The 13,139-nt window shown below is 46.4% G+C and overlaps 14 non-coding genes across 14 annotated transcripts; 4 read left to right on the top strand and 10 right to left on the bottom strand.

Annotated features, from left to right (window-relative positions):
* Nucleotides 1-3,599: 3,599 nt before the first annotated feature.
* Nucleotides 3,600-3,672, bottom strand: trnar-acg (transfer RNA arginine (anticodon ACG)). Its single transcript has one exon. It is a non-coding gene; the product is annotated as a tRNA-Arg (tRNA).
* Nucleotides 3,673-4,045: 373 nt separating this feature from the next.
* trnae-uuc (transfer RNA glutamic acid (anticodon UUC)) lies at nucleotides 4,046-4,117 on the bottom strand. The gene has a single exon. It is a non-coding gene; the product is annotated as a tRNA-Glu (tRNA).
* A 1,848-nt stretch (nucleotides 4,118-5,965) lies between these two features.
* On the top strand, nucleotides 5,966-6,037 carry trnae-cuc (transfer RNA glutamic acid (anticodon CUC)). Its single transcript has one exon. It is a non-coding gene; the product is annotated as a tRNA-Glu (tRNA).
* An 85-nt stretch (nucleotides 6,038-6,122) lies between these two features.
* On the bottom strand, nucleotides 6,123-6,209 carry trnay-gua (transfer RNA tyrosine (anticodon GUA)). Its single transcript is given in 2 exon segments — nucleotides 6,123-6,158; nucleotides 6,173-6,209. It is a non-coding gene; the product is annotated as a tRNA-Tyr (tRNA).
* An 88-nt stretch (nucleotides 6,210-6,297) lies between these two features.
* trnae-uuc (transfer RNA glutamic acid (anticodon UUC)) lies at nucleotides 6,298-6,369 on the bottom strand. The gene has a single exon. It is a non-coding gene; the product is annotated as a tRNA-Glu (tRNA).
* Nucleotides 6,370-7,631: 1,262 nt separating this feature from the next.
* On the bottom strand, nucleotides 7,632-7,704 carry trnar-acg (transfer RNA arginine (anticodon ACG)). The gene has a single exon. It is a non-coding gene; the product is annotated as a tRNA-Arg (tRNA).
* Nucleotides 7,705-8,001: 297 nt separating this feature from the next.
* trnae-cuc (transfer RNA glutamic acid (anticodon CUC)) lies at nucleotides 8,002-8,073 on the top strand. The gene has a single exon. It is a non-coding gene; the product is annotated as a tRNA-Glu (tRNA).
* An 85-nt stretch (nucleotides 8,074-8,158) lies between these two features.
* trnay-gua (transfer RNA tyrosine (anticodon GUA)) lies at nucleotides 8,159-8,245 on the bottom strand. The gene is given in 2 exon segments: nucleotides 8,159-8,194; nucleotides 8,209-8,245. It is a non-coding gene; the product is annotated as a tRNA-Tyr (tRNA).
* A 1,420-nt stretch (nucleotides 8,246-9,665) lies between these two features.
* On the bottom strand, nucleotides 9,666-9,738 carry trnar-acg (transfer RNA arginine (anticodon ACG)). Its single transcript has one exon. It is a non-coding gene; the product is annotated as a tRNA-Arg (tRNA).
* Nucleotides 9,739-10,035: 297 nt separating this feature from the next.
* On the top strand, nucleotides 10,036-10,107 carry trnae-cuc (transfer RNA glutamic acid (anticodon CUC)). The gene has a single exon. It is a non-coding gene; the product is annotated as a tRNA-Glu (tRNA).
* Nucleotides 10,108-10,192: 85 nt separating this feature from the next.
* On the bottom strand, nucleotides 10,193-10,279 carry trnay-gua (transfer RNA tyrosine (anticodon GUA)). Its single transcript is given in 2 exon segments — nucleotides 10,193-10,228; nucleotides 10,243-10,279. It is a non-coding gene; the product is annotated as a tRNA-Tyr (tRNA).
* A 1,421-nt stretch (nucleotides 10,280-11,700) lies between these two features.
* Nucleotides 11,701-11,773, bottom strand: trnar-acg (transfer RNA arginine (anticodon ACG)). The gene has a single exon. It is a non-coding gene; the product is annotated as a tRNA-Arg (tRNA).
* A 297-nt stretch (nucleotides 11,774-12,070) lies between these two features.
* Nucleotides 12,071-12,142, top strand: trnae-cuc (transfer RNA glutamic acid (anticodon CUC)). Its single transcript has one exon. It is a non-coding gene; the product is annotated as a tRNA-Glu (tRNA).
* Nucleotides 12,143-12,227: 85 nt separating this feature from the next.
* On the bottom strand, nucleotides 12,228-12,314 carry trnay-gua (transfer RNA tyrosine (anticodon GUA)). Its single transcript is given in 2 exon segments — nucleotides 12,228-12,263; nucleotides 12,278-12,314. It is a non-coding gene; the product is annotated as a tRNA-Tyr (tRNA).
* Between the last annotated feature and the right edge of the window lie 825 nt (nucleotides 12,315-13,139).

Raw genomic sequence — 13,139 nt, 5'->3', positions numbered from 1 at the left:
CATATGGTTACTTGAGGTGAGGTACAGAACAAGATAGTCACTAGCCCGGTTTGTCGGCTAAAATGGGAAAGTGTCGCTGTGGCCAAGGAATCCGAATTGAGTTTGGGTTAAGCCTGTGCCAGGAAATGACCGCAACGCCTACTGCTTTTGATGCCGGAAGTCTTTTAAGCTAACGTTAGAGACAGTGGATGTTACGGCCCTGGACTCCCATATGGGGGGTTGCCAAACACACCGTGTGTATTACTGCTTGTCAGCGCCAACCACCTATTGTGCAGTTCTGTGCACCGGAGGCCTCTTCGGTTACTGAAACAGCTTTACCGATCAATAACAAAGAAGTTTCTACATTAGAAGAATGACATTTTCTTCTTCTTCCTGTTTTACGGTGGTCGATAACAAAGTTTTTGATGCGTTACTGCCACCTCTTGCTCTGGTTGGTGATGTCACCAAACAATCATTGGGCTGACACGAGAAACTTGCTTGATTAAAAGATGACAGAGAGATTAGATTAGGGTGTAATTCATTAATGAAAAGTTGTAAAAATATATACAATATAATGCTTATTGCAGAGTATTTCCCTTTACATTAAATAACTATAGTATTTTATTTGTGTAACCTGGTTTTATTGGATTTTTAGTTTTTGCTGTTATATAACATAATTTGTTTCTGTTTGGTACAACATAATATTTACAGTAAATAAATGAACTGAATCATTTTTCATTGAGTTTTATTGATCACTAAGATATGATTGACTTGGATTTAAGTTGCTTCGATTTAAATATGAATATTGTAAAATTAGCTACTACTTTTGACAAGGAGTTTTTAGCTTAGCTTGCTACATTTCCAAGAGGTAAGCTTTTAGTCTAGTTAAGCTGGCAATCTGGGTTTAAGAAAGGCCATTCAACTGAGACTGCCCTGCTCTCGGTCGTGGAGGATCTCAGACTGGCTAAAGCAGACTCTAAATCATCAGTCCTCATCTTGCTGGATTTGTCAGCTGCTTTTGACACTGTAAACCACCAGATCCTGGTATCTACGCTCGAGTCACTGGGCGTTGTGGGCACTGTTATACAATGGTTCAGATCTTACCTCTCTGACAGGTCATTCAGGATGTCTTGGAGGGGAGAGGTGTCCAACCTACAGCATCTAAACAGTGGGGTATCTCAAGGCTCTGTTCTTGGGCCACTTCTCTTCTCCATCTACACAACATCTTTAGGACCAGTCATCCAGAAACATGGATTTTCCTACCACTGCTATGCTGATGATACCCAGCTATACCTCTCTTTTTACCCTGATGATTCCTTGGTTCCAGCTCGCATTTTCAGCCACCCACCTGAATGTTTGACCACAAAATACACCAAACTGGATTTCAAAGAAACCCAGCAGATGTTTTCTGTTAATCACATCTCCATGGTGCTCATTTAAGTTTCTTTGGTCTTGTCCAGTACTGCCTCTGGGGACAGTTTTCTGTATGACTTTCCTTTGTTAGCTTCCTTTACTTTTGTTGCCTCTATCTGTCAGATTCAGGCTGCCATCAATAAAATAATTACATCATTAATAACAATGTTTGTCCTAGTTGAGACAGTGAATAAGTGAAATTTTATTTGATCTCTTTTGTAATGTAATAATGTACATGTAACGTAAATTTTTTTGAAGACAACATTTTCATTTCCAAAAAGAAAATATTTTCTACATTTTGAAAACTACTGTTTTATTACATGTAAAAGCAGTGCATTCAAACTATTACTTTTGTATAACATGTCTTTATTGAGTATTGAACCCAAAACTTACCCTAGACAGGCTTAGGGAAAAAAATATAAAAATAAATAAATTAAAAAAAATGCAAATAAATAAAATAATAAATTACACATATACATATACACATAATAAATATAATAAATAAATAAAAATAAAATCAAGCACCAATTAACATCCCACAACTTCAGACTTCCGAAGCTTCTTCAATATCTCCGTTTTTTACAAAGTTCAAAAACAATTCCCAGATGTCACAAAATTCAGAGGATTTTTTCCTTATTATACATGTGAGCTTTTCAAGAGCCAAGCATGTTATAAGGTTTCTCAACCAAAATCCAATGGAGGGGCGATTAACATTTTAACAGCATAAAGCAATACAACGCCTTGCTTGTATTAAACATAAATCAATCAATTTTCTTTCTTTAGTAGACAAGGCACAACTGTCTTCATACATATTCAATATATCAAACTATTACTTTAAATTTAAGTTACTTATATTTTAGTCTGTTACTAAATTTAATCTATGTCTGTGAAATAGAAAATTTAAGAAGATTATTAATGTTAACTTTGTTACTGGATTATAATTAGGGATGAATTAATGTGTGTGCATTATTATATTATTGGTTTATTATTGAAGATGCATTAATGTGTGACCCTTATATTATCGCTTTATTATTAGTGATGAATTAATGTGTGAGCATTATTCTATTATTGGTTTATCATTAGTGATGCATTCATACGTGATCCATATTGTTTTTTTGCTTTGTGATTGATTTATTAGATTAGTTTATGATTAGTGATGTAGTCATATGTGAGCGTTATTATAATATTTGTTTATAATCAGTGACTGATGAAATGAGCCTTATATTTATTATAAGTGAGTGATTCATTGATGTGTTAGAATAATGCACGGGCATTATTGTAACTATGGTAGTAAATAATAATATAAAGTGTTGTAATGTATAATAACTGCATTAAAATGTTTGTAGTAAAACTTTAAAGAGTGCTTGGTTGGCTAAGTTAAACTTACCAAATAACGGTATACAACATCTATAACAATCATATAATAATTGTGTTGTAGTAATTAATGTTACTGTAATGGTTAATAATTTAAACCAACTTGTTATAAAAATACTTAGTTTGCAATTGTTGTCCAAATTAATATGCAACGAAATCTGTTATTACAGTACAAATCTTGAATGGTATAAGGGCTCTGATTGGCCATAGCGTTCATTGTAACTCGGAACATGATTGGCTCCCGTAACCAAGAATAGGGTGAATCTTGGTTCCAGCTCGGGACGTGATTGGCCAGCGTAACCATGAATTAAAAAAAAATCTTGCTTCCAACTCGGAACGTGATTGGCCGGTGTAGCCAAGAATAACCACGACTTACAGGTGCCAGTATGCGCCACTAGCCCAGTCTGCACTGTGTGGCATATTTGCTGACATATAACAGAGACTGAAACATTGCTCACACTTGTCTGAGGTGGTCATTTTGACTGCAATCTTGTTTTAGGTTGGCACTTTGTTTTTGAATATTGTCTGCTTTTCGAATGCGTATCTGTGCTGCAGTAGAACGCCTTAGCCTCACAGCAAACATTTTGGTCTACAAGCTGTCACTGCCGTCTTCCCAGGAATGTGGCTGTACTGGTTTCTTCTGGAAGTCCTGAGGGATGTATGGGACCAAGACATGAGAGCAGTTGGGGCAGCCTTTGAACCCAGGAGAGCACCCCACAGGCTCTGTGCTGGCGGCCCCAGAAACTCGATTCACTCCAGAGTAGAACCGAACAACTCCGGCAGGGGCAAACCGCGACCGCACTGCACTGAGAGCAACGCAAAAAAAACTTGAACAAGCCAGCCAGGAGTCGAACCTAGAATCTTCTGATCCGTAGTCAGACGCGTTATCCATTGCGCCACTGGCCCAGTCCGCATCAGCAGTGCTCAGTAGCATGCTGATTGGAAAGAGGACACGGCTCGGTGAACATGGAGTTCCTTCAACGCATGCTGTGCTTTGTTGTCATGGCAAGTTGTGGTGTCGATAGGATGCTCTTACACCGAGCATGTGACAGTCCCTCCCAAGAAGAACTGTGATCCAGGCTCTGAGACTTTCTCTTCCCCAGGAGGAGGTTGCAAAGGTTAGAGTTATTTTTGTCAGAGCAGCTGCAGCACACCTGGGTGGAGGCCCACAGCTAGACTTGAGGGCAACCTTCAGCCAGACCTTCCCTGGTGGTTTAGTGGTTAGGATTCGGCGCTCTCACCGCTGGCCAAAAAGGACAGAAGCAAAAGCGCTCAAGCCTTCTCATACCGGGAGTCGAACCCGGGCCGCCTGGGTGAAAACCAGGAATCCTAACCGCTAGACCATAAGGGAACTGCCACTTTGGAAAGCCAGTCTTGGCACAAACTCCAGTTCATTCTGATCGCTGGCACGTCCCTGCTCCGCTTGCACAAGTGCCACTCATACACTTACGCACTCTATCATACACAGTTTCTTGGTTTCCGTAACCGAGAACCTTCTGATCCGTGGTCATAAGCGCTAACCTTTGTGCCACCGTCACTCTGTTCAGCACCTTGTTAGCACATTGCTTGGAGCAAGGACAAGGCTCTGTCAACCCGGAGTTCCTTCACCACACATTCTGCTTTGTTTTTATGGCAAGAGGTTGTGTGGATGGGATGCTCTTACAGGATTCCTGACAGTCCCTCCATAGAAGACCGGAGATCCAGGGTCGGAGACGCACTCCTCTCCAAGAGGAGGTTAAAAGCAATGGTTTCTTTTGTGTCTGTGTGTCAGAGCGCTTAGGTGTTGCTGCAGCTCAGAGACCTACAAGTGGAGGAGATTACACTGCAAGTTGCCTGGATGACCTCTAAGTGGTAGGCACTTATGCCGCACGTAGGCTGGGTTTGCGATTGATGTAGCTGTAGTAGACATTCATAAAAATAAAAAAATATATATAAACTGCTTACTCTGAGGTTGTGTTTAGGGTTGGGGTAGGAGTAAAATTGAATAAAACACAGCAGGTTACCGTGAGGTTGGGCCTAGGGCTGGGGTAGGTGTGATTTTAATAAACTGCGATAGGTTGTATTCTGTGCCAGGTATGAGACATTGAATCAATGAAACCCACATGGAGGTTTGTTACCGTGAGGTTGGGTTAAGAGTTGGGGTAGGTTGGGAGGTTGATAAAACACAGCAGGAAACTGTGAGGTTGGGTTAAGGATTGGGGTAGGTTTGACATTCAAACATAACTGGTTGGACGCAGTGTCTTGTACCAGACATTAAATGAATGAAAACTCCAGGAGGTTTTTACAGCCCACTTGGAGCTCAAGTCTCACCCGCTTGGAGCTGACCAGGCCATTTGGAGCAGGCTGCGATTTCTATTTATACCTTTCTCAGTCAGGTAACTTCCTTTTCAGTAGTATGAGCGTCTGCACTGTGTGGCATATTTGCCGACATATAACAGAGACTGAAACATTGCTCACACTTGTCTGAGGTGGTCATTTTGACTGCAATCTTGTTTTAGGCTGGCACTTTGTTTTTGAATATTGTCTGCTTTTCGAATGCGTATCAGTGCTGCAGTAGAACGCCTTAGCCTCACAGCAAACATTTTGGTCTACAAGCTGTCACTGCCGTCTTCCCAGGAGAGTGGCTGTACTGGTTTCTTCTGGAAGTCCTGAGAGATGTACGGGACCAAGACATGAGAGCAGTTGGGGCATCCTTTGAACCCAGGAGAGCACCCCACAGGCTCTGTGCTGGCGGCCCCAGAAACTCGATTCACTCCAGAGTAGAACCGAACAACTCCGGCAGGGGCAAAGCGCGACCGCACTGCACTGAGAGCAACGCAAAAAAATCTTGAACGAGCCAGCCAGGAGTCGAACGTAGAATCTTCTGATCCGTAGTCAGACGCGTTATCCATTGCGCCACTGGCCCAGTCGGCGTCAGCAGTGCTCAGTAGCATGCTGATTGGAAAGAGGACACGGCTCGGTGAACAGAGTTCCTTCAACGCATGCTGTGCTTTGTTGTCATGGCAAGTTGTGGTGTCGATAGGATGCTCTTACACCGAGCATGTGACAGTCCCTCCCAAGAAGAACTGTGATCCAGGCTCTGAGACTTTCTCTTCCCCAGGAGGAGGTTGCAAACGTTAGAGTTATTTTTGTCAGAGCGCTGCAGCACACCTGGGTGGAGGCCCACAGCTAGACTTGACGGCAACATTCAGCCAGACCTTCCCTGGTGGTCTAGTGGTTAGGATTCGGGGCTCTCACCGCCGCGGCCCGGGTTCGATTCCTGGTCAGGGAACTTCCTTTTCACCTCCATGCTGAACTTTGAGCAGTGGTGAACTCACAAGGCGAAGGCAAGAAAGCGGCTCTGAGCGCAAAAGATGTCCTTCGAGCCGGAGTCGAACCAGCGACCTAAGGATTGCCATCATCCTACCTACAGTCCTCCGCTCTACCAACTGAGCTATCGAAGGCTTACGGTGCAGTTCCACAACCACATCCTATAAGGTAGCTGCAGTCCGACCGCTGGCCAAAAAGAACAGAAGCAAAAGCACTCAAGCCTTCCCATACCGGAATTCGAACCCGGGACGCCTGGGTGAAAACCAGGAATCCTAACCGCTAGACCATATGGGAACTGCCACTTTGGAAAGCCAGTCTTGGCACAAACTCCAGTTCATTCTGATCGCTGGCACGTCCCTGCTCCGCTTGCACAAGTGCCACTCATACACTTACGCACTCTCTCATACACAGTTTCTTGGTTTCCGTAACCGAGAACCTTCTGATCCGTAGTCATAAGCGCTAACCTTTGTGCCACCGTCACTCTGTTCAGCACCTTGTTAGCACATTGCTTGGAGCAAGGACAAGGCTCTGTCAACCCGGAGTTTCTTCACCACACATTCTGCTTTGTTTTTATGGCAAGAGGTTGTGTGGATGGGATGCTCTTACAGGATTCCTGACAGTCCCTCCATAGAAGACCTGAGATCCAGGGTTGGAGACTCACTCCTCTCCAAGAGGAGGTTAAAAGCAATGGTTTCTTTTGTGTCTGTGTGTCAGAGCGCTTATGTGTTGCTGCAGCTCAGAGACCTACAAGTGGAGGAGATTACACTGCAAGTTGCCTGGATGACCTCTAAGTGGTAGGCACTTATGCCGCACGTAGGCTGGGTTTGCGATTGATGTAGTTGTAGTAGACATTCATAAAAATAAAAAAAATATATAAACTGCTTACTCTGAGGTTGTGTTTAGGGTTGGGGTAGGAGTAAAATTGAATAAAACACAGCAGGTTACCGTGAGGTTGGGCCTAGGGCTGGGGTAGGTGTAATTTTAATAAACTGCGATAGGTTGTATTCTGTGCCATGTACGAGCTCAAGTCTCACCCGCTTGGAGCTGACCAGGCCATTTGGAGCAGGCTCCGATTTCTATTTATACCTTTCTCAGTCAGGTAACTTCCTTTTCAGTAGTATGAGCGTCTGCACTGTGTGGCATATTTGCCGACATATAACAGAGACTGAAACATTGCTCACACTTGTCTGAGGTGGTCATTTTGACTGCAATCTTGTTTTAGGCTGGCACTTTGTTTTTGAATATTGTCTGCTTTTCGAATGCGTATCAGTGCTGCAGTAGAACGCCTTAGCCTCACAGCAAACATTTTGGTCTACAAGCTGTCACTGCCGTCTTCCCAGGAGAGTGGCTGTACTGGTTTCTTCTGGAAGTCCTGAGAGATGTACGGGACCAAGACATGAGAGCAGTTGGGGCATCCTTTGAACCCAGGAGAGCACCCCACAGGCTCTGTGCTGGCGGCCCCAGAAACTCGATTCACTCCAGAGTAGAACCGAACAACTCCGGCAGGGGCAAACCGCGACCGCACTGCACTGAGAGCAACGCAAAAAAGTCTTGAACGAGCCAGCCAGGAGTCGAACCTAAAATCTTCTGATCCGTAGTCAGACGCGTTATCCATTGCGCCACTGGCCCAGTCGGCGTCAGCAGTGCTCAGTAGCATGCTGATTGGAAAGAGGACACGGCTCGGTGAACATGGAGTTCCTTCAACGCATGCTGTGCTTTGTTGTCATGGCAAGTTGTGGTGTCGATAGGATGCTCTTACACCGAGCATGTGACAGTCCCTCCCAAGAAGAACTGTGATCCAGGCTCTGAGACTTTCTCTTCCCCAGGAGGAGGTTGCAAACGTTAGAGTTATTTTTGTCAGAGCAGCTGCAGCACACCTGGGTGGAGGCCCACAGCTAGACTTGACAGCAACTTTCAGCAAGACCTTCCCTGGTGGTCTAGTGGTTAGGATTCGGCGCTCTCACCGCCGCGGCCCGGGTTCGATTCCCGGTCAGGGAACTTCCTTTTCACCTCCATGCTGAACTTTGAGCAGTGGTGAACTCACTTGGCGAAGGCAAGAAAGCGGCTCTGAGCGCAAAAGATGTCCTTCGAGCCGGAGTCGAACCAGCGACCTAAGGATTGCCATCATCCTACCTACAGTCCTCCGCTCTACCAACTGAGCTATCGAAGGCTTACAGCGCAGTTCCACAACCACATCCTATAAGGTAGCTGCAGTCCGACCGCTGGCCAAAAAGAACAGAAGCAAAAGCACTCAAGCCTTCCCATACCAGGAGTCGAACCCGGGCCGCCTGGGTGAAAACAGGAATCCTAACCGCTAGACCATATGGGAACTGCCACTTTGGAAAGCCAGTCTTGGCACAAACTCCAGTTCATTCTGATCGCTGGCACGTCCCTGCTCCGCTTGCACAAGTGCCACTCATACACTTACGCACTCTCTCATACACAGTTTCTTGGTTTCCGTAACCGAGAACCTTCTGATCCGTAGTCATAAGCGCTAACCTTTGTGCCACCGTCACTCTGTTCAGCACCTTGTTAGCACATTGCTTGGAGCAAGGACAAGGCTCTGTCAACCCGGAGTTCCTTCACCACACATTCTGCTTTGTTTTTATGGCAAGAGGTTGTGTGGATGGGATGCTCTTACAGGATTCCTGACAGTCCCTCCATAGAAGACCTGAGATCCAGGGTCGGAGACTCACTCCTCTCCAAGAGGAGGTTAAAAGCAATGGTTTCATTTGTGTCTGTGTGTCAGAGCGCGTATGTGTTGCTGCAGCTCAGAGACCTACAAGTGGAGGAGATTACACTGCAAGTTGCCTGGATGACCTCTAAGTGGTAGGCACTTATGCCGCACGTAGGCTGGGTTTGCGATTGATGTAGTTGTAGTAGACATTCATAAAAATAAAAAAAATATATAAACTGCTTACTCTGAGGTTGTGTTTAGGGTTGGGGTAGGAGTAAAATTGAATAAAACACAGCAGGTTACCGTGAGGTTGGGCCTAGGGCTGGGGTAGGTGTGATTTTAATAAACTGCGATAGGTTGTATTCTGTGCCATGTACGAGCTCAAGTCTCACCCGCTTGGAGCTGACCAGGCCATTTGGAGCAGGCTCCGATTTCTATTTATACCTTTCTCAGTCAGGTAACTTCCTTTTCAGTAGTATGAGCGTCTGCACTGTGTGGCATATTTGCCGACATATAACAGAGACTGAAACATTGCTCACACTTGTCTGAGGTGGTCATTTTGACTGCAATCTTGTTTTAGGCTGGCACTTTGTTTTTGAATATTGTCTGCTTTTCGAATGCGTATCTGTGCTGCAGTAGAACGCCTTAGCCTCACAGCAAACATTTTGGTCTACAAGCTGTCACTGCCGTCTTCCCAGGAGAGTGGCTGTACTGGTTTCTTCTGGAAGTCCTGAGAGATGTACGGGACCAAGACATGAGAGCAGTTGGGGCATCTTTTGAACCCAGGAGAGCACCCCACAGGCTCTGTGCTGGCGCCCCAGAAACTCGATTCACTCCAGAGTAGAACCGAACAACTCCGGCAGGGGCAAAGCGCGACCGCACGGCACTGAGAGCATCGCAAAAAAATCTTGAACGAGCCAGCCAGGAGTCGAACCTAAAATCTTCTGATCCGTAGTCAGACGCGTTATCCATTGCGCCACTGGCCCAGTCGGCGTCAGCAGTGCTCAGTAGCTTGCTGATTGGAAAGAGGACACGGCTCGGTGAACATGGAGTTCCTTCAACGCATGCTGTGCTTTGTTGTCATGGCAAGTTGTGGTGTCGATAGGATGCTCTTACACCGAGCATGTGACAGTCCCTCCCAAGAAGAACTGTGATCCAGGCTCTGAGACTTTCTCTTCCCCAGGAGGAGGTTGCAAACGTTAGAGTTATTTTTGTCAGAGCAGCTGCAGCACACCTGGGTGGAGGCCCACAGCTAGACTTGACAGCAACTTTCAGCAAGACCTTCCCTGGTGGTCTAGTGGTTAGGATTCGGCGCTCTCACCGCCGCGGCCCGGGTTCGATTCCCGGTCAGGGAACTTCCTTTTCACCTCCATGCTGAACTTTGAGCAGTGGTGAACTCACTTGGCGAAGGCAAGAAAGCGGCTCTGAGCGCAAAAGATGTCCTTCGAGCCGGAGTCGAACCAGCGACCTAAGGATTGCCATCATCCTACCTACAGTCCTCCGCTCTACCAACTGAGCTATCGAAGGCTTACAGCGCAGTTCCACAACCACATCCTATAAGGTAGCTGCAGTCCGACCGCTGGCCAAAAAGAACAGAAGCAAAAGCACTCAAGCCTTCCCATACCAGGAGTCGAACCCGGGCCGCCTGGGTGAAAACAGGAATCCTAACCACTAGACCATATGGGAACTGCCACTTTGGAAAGCCAGTCTTGGCACAAACTCCAGTTCATTCTGATCGCTGGCACGTCCCTGCTCCGCTTGCACAAGTGCCACTCATACACTTACGCACTCTCTCATACACAGTTTCTTGGTTTCCGTAACCGAGAACCTTCTGATCCGTAGTCATAAGCGCTAACCTTTGTGCCACCGTCACTCTGTTCAGCACCTTGTTAGCACATTGCTTGGAGCAAGGACAAGGCTCTGTCAACCCGGAGTTTCTTCACCACACATTCTGCTTTGTTTTTATGGCAAGAGGTTGTGTGGATGGGATGCTCTTACAGGATTCCTGACAGTCCCTCCATAGAAGACCTGAGATCCAGGGTTGGAGACTCACTCCTCTCCAAGAGGAGGTTAAAAGCAATGGTTTCTTTTGTGTCTGTGTGTCAGAGCGCTTATGTGTTGCTGCAGCTCAGAGACCTACAAGTGGAGGAGATTACACTGCAAGTTGCCTGGATGACCTCTAAGTGGTAGGCACTTATGCCGCACGTAGGCTGGGTTTGCGATTGATGTAGTTGTAGTAGACATTCATAAAAATAAAAAAAATATATAAACTGCTTACTCTGAGGTTGTGTTTAGGGTTGGGGTAGGAGTAAAATTGAATAAAACACAGCAGGTTACCGTGAGGTTGGGCCTAGGGCTGGGGTAGGTGTAATTTTAATAAACTGCGATAGGTTGTATTCTGTGCCATGTACGAGCTCAAGTCTCACCCGCTTGGAGCTGACCAGGCCATTTGGAGCAGGCTCCGATTTCTATTTATACCTTTCTCAGTCAGGTAACTTCCTTTTCAGTAGTATGAGCGTCTGCACTGTGTGGCATATTTGCCGACATATAACAGAGACTGAAACATTGCTCACACTTGTCTGAGGTGGTCATTTTGACTGCAATCTTGTTTTAGGCTGGCACTTTGTTTTTGAATATTGTCTGCTTTTCGAATGCGTATCAGTGCTGCAGTAGAACGCCTTAGCCTCACAGCAAACATTTTGGTCTACAAGCTGTCACTGCCGTCTTCCCAGGAGAGTGGCTGTACTGGTTTCTTCTGGAAGTCCTGAGAGATGTACGGGACCAAGACATGAGAGCAGTTGGGGCATCCTTTGAACCCAGGAGAGCACCCCACAGGCTTTGTGCTGGCGGCCCCAGAAACTCGATTCACTCCAGAGTAGAACCGAACAACTCCGGCAGGGGCAAACCGCGACCGCACTGCACTGAGAGCAACGCAAAAAAGTCTTGAACGAGCCAGCCAGGAGTCGAACCTAAAATCTTCTGATCCGTAGTCAGACGCGTTATCCATTGCGCCACTGGCCCAGTCGGCGTCAGCAGTGCTCAGTAGCATGCTGATTGGAAAGAGGACACGGCTCGGTGAACATGGAGTTCCTTCAACGCATGCTGTGCTTTGTTGTCATGGCAAGTTGTGGTGTCGATAGGATGCTCTTACACCGAGCATGTGACAGTCCCTCCCAAGAAGAACTGTGATCCAGGCTCTGAGACTTTCTCTTCCCCAGGAGGAGGTTGCAAACGTTAGAGTTATTTTTGTCAGAGCAGCTGCAGCACACCTGGGTGGAGGCCCACAGCTAGACTTGACAGCAACTTTCAGCAAGACCTTCCCTGGTGGTCTAGTGGTTAGGATTCGGCGCTCTCACCGCCGCGGCCCGGGTTCGATTCCCGGTCAGGGAACTTCCTTTTCACCTCCATGCTGAACTTTGAGCAGTGGTGAACTCACTTGGCGAAGGCAAGAAAGCGGCTCTGAGCGCAAAAGATGTCCTTCGAGCCGGAGTCGAACCAGCGACCTAAGGATTGCCATCATCCTACCTACAGTCCTCCGCTCTACCAACTGAGCTATCGAAGGCTTACAGCGCAGTTCCACAACCACATCCTATAAGGTAGCTGCAGTCCGACCGCTGGCCAAAAAGAACAGAAGCAAAAGCACTCAAGCCTTCCCATACCAGGAGTCGAACCCGGGCCGCCTGGGTGAAAACAGGAATCCTAACCGCTAGACCATATGGGAACTGCCACTTTGGAAAGCCAGTCTTGGCACAAACTCCAGTTCATTCTGATCGCTGGCACGTCCCTGCTCCGCTTGCACAAGTGCCACTCATACACTTACGCACTCTCTCATACACAGTTTCTTGGTTTCCGTAACCGAGAACCTTCTGATCCGTAGTCATAAGCGCTAACCTTTGTGCCACCGTCACTCTGTTCAGCACCTTGTTAGCACATTGCTTGGAGCAAGGACAAGGCTCTGTCAACCCGGAGTTCCTTCACCACACATTCTGCTTTGTTTTTATGGCAAGAGGTTGTGTGGATGGGATGCTCTTACAGGATTCCTGACAGTCCCTCCATAGAAGACCTGAGATCCAGGGTCGGAGACTCACTCCTCTCCAAGAGGAGGTTAAAAGCAATGGTTTCATTTGTGTCTGTGTGTCAGAGCGCGTATGTGTTGCTGCAGCTCAGAGACCTACAAGTGGAGGAGATTACACTGCAAGTTGCCTGGATGACCTCTAAGTGGTAGGCACTTATGCCGCACGTAGGCTGGGTTTGCGATTGATGTAGTTGTAGTAGACATTCATAAAAATAAAAAAAATATATAAACTGCTTACTCTGAGGTTGTGTTTAGGGTTGGGGTAGGAGTAAAATTGAATAAAACACAGCAGGTTACCGTGAGGTTGGGCCT

Source organism: Danio rerio, chromosome 4, assembly GCF_049306965.1.
Source record: "Danio rerio strain Tuebingen ecotype United States chromosome 4, GRCz12tu, whole genome shotgun sequence".
In the NCBI taxonomy this organism is placed as follows: domain Eukaryota; kingdom Metazoa; phylum Chordata; class Actinopteri; order Cypriniformes; family Danionidae; genus Danio; species Danio rerio.
This window is presented reverse-complemented; position numbering and strand designations above follow the sequence as displayed.